We start from the raw sequence: 2535 nt of genomic DNA on the forward strand, positions 1-2535 counted from the left end.
TAAAACCATTATCAAGATCGTGAAAAAGGTTGTCAATAATGCTGGTTGAGATTGGCATGTACAGTTGAATCCAGCACTATGGGCTTATCGCACTTCTATCCACACACCTACTGGCGCAACACCTTATTCCTTGGTGTATGGTGTGGAAGCCATTTTACCTTTGGAAGTGGAGATTCCTTCTTTGCGTGTTTCCTTGCAACATTTGATTGATGATGAGATGCACAGAGTCTCTCGGTTGCAACAGCTTGAGATGTTAGATGAGAAGCATCAGACAGCTTTGACACATTTTCAAGCATATCAAAATCGTCTACGTTGCTCTTATAATAAGAAGGTGAAAGGGAGACACTTCGAAGTGGGAGATCTGGTTTTAAAGGCAAACCCCAAGAATGCACAATCTACTGACATCATCAAAGGCAAGTTTGAACCTAATTGGGTTGGGCCTTTTATAGTGATTGTAGCCTATGGCTCGGGGGCATATTAGCTTGCCACTCCAGAAGGTGAACCTTTCTCTAATCCTGTCAATAGCATGCACCTTCGCAATTACTGGGCATAATTTTCTATTAGCACTTTTTCAAATATGATCCTGAAAAAAATCAAAAAAATCAAAAAAACAAAAAAATACAAAAAAATCAAAAAAGGAAAAAAATACAAAAAAATCAAAACAGCAAAAAAATACAAAAAAGGTGAAAAACAAAAGAGAAAAAGAGCAAAAAAGTAAAGAAAAATGATTCACCCTCTAGTGAAAACCTGGCAAACAGGCGCTTTGGGCAAGTACCATGGTGAAAACCTGGCAATTAGGTGCCATGTGTAATGAGATCATCGCTTTGTCATCTATCATGACTTCTAGCTATGGTATTCGGTCTATCTTTGTCATGACCTAATGTTCTGTTTCAGGCCTGTGATTTTTCAACATCATTGTCTTGCATACTCTGATTTCTTGTACATATGTTTCGGTCCTGGTCTCTATATATGTCTCTTCGATATGCATTGGGTGTGTTTCCACTGTCATGATCAATCACTAGAACTTTTGAATTTAAAAATGTCCTGAAATAATAAAAAAAATTGAAAAATGTCCTGAAATAATCCAAAAAAATTGAAAAATGTCCTGAAATAATCCAAAAAAATTGAAAAATTTCCTGAAATAATCATAAAAATTGAAAAAATGTCCTGAAATAATCCCTAAAAAATCAAAAAACTATCTTGAAATAAATCCCTAAAAAGTCAAATAAAGTCCTGAAAAAATGAACACAATTTTTTTTTTCAAAACATTAAAATCCAAAAACAAGCATTTTGCAATAAAATATATCCCTTTTGTGCATAAGACGAATCACTGAGCATCCCTCCAATGACATGCAATCACACATTGTGCTTTAATGAAATCACGCATTAACATATGAACTTTTTCAATCAAACCAGACATTCAAACTGATCACAATTGTCATATCAATCGAACGTCAGCATCAATATCATTTGACCGTGTCACTACTATCATGGGTCTTATACAGGGTGTGGTATACTCGAAACCAAACTGTGTCTTGTCTTAGATGGGGTACCACATTCTCTGAAACCAGACAGCATGATCATCCTATCAGCACTTTCAACTTTTGACAATGAAGATCAACATGTTTGTTTGACTTGTCAGAATTAGCGAGTCTTATCATTTATTGATTTATCTTTATCTTTGATCATGTTCCTATGTTGCTTGATGATGTCATTGAGTGATTCAGAGTGACCGGGATGGTTCATGGTCCCTTTCCTTTTTGTTGTGATTGTTGTTTGTGGAATGTTTGTCACAAAACTGGGGCAACTATATCATTGGGTGTCTGTGATAAGTACGTTCGCTTTGTGAACGCCGCACATACCTCGACCCTTGATGTATGCACCCTAGGATGCTTCACTCATTCTTTGTGTGCGATGTGTCTGTCTTTTGCAAAAAAGGGTTGCATTTCAGCTCTGGCCTTCAATGCCATGATGCTAGGCATCCATTTTGCTACAATAAATAAAGGTTCTCACCTACAAAGTGCATTAGTAAAAGCAAGTTTTTCTTCGTCTCTAACTGTCCTTTGTTTCATTTCTTCTTACTAACATTTCTTCCATCAGTTTGGGTAGTCAGTTCAGTCTAGTTCTCTGATCTCCACACAAAAACACATATGCTGCATCCTGCATCCATTTGGTTAGTTCATTTGCATTACATCACGCATCACATCAAGCATTTTATCCATTTCATATTATAAATGCATCAAAAACACATAAAAATATATTCATACATGGTGCATAAGTTATCCATACATGGAAAACAACACATAAGTCATAACACATTGCATCCCATCATATCGATGCATATAATATCGGAGTACAAAATTGGACTGTCTTTCCTCAGTATGGCCCGCATGCTAACAACATAATGTCATCTGTCTCTGTAATAAGGAGCACGTGCCTCTGTCACTGGGTGCTCCCTCTGTCCTCCTCATCCTTTCCATGTCTCACAGATGATGTCCCTCCTGGTCCTGGCTGTGGTGGTCTCATAGGTCCACT

This window comes from Cryptomeria japonica, chromosome 9 (genome assembly GCF_030272615.1).
Source record: "Cryptomeria japonica chromosome 9, Sugi_1.0, whole genome shotgun sequence".
Classification (NCBI taxonomy): Eukaryota; Viridiplantae; Streptophyta; class Pinopsida; order Cupressales; family Cupressaceae; genus Cryptomeria; species Cryptomeria japonica.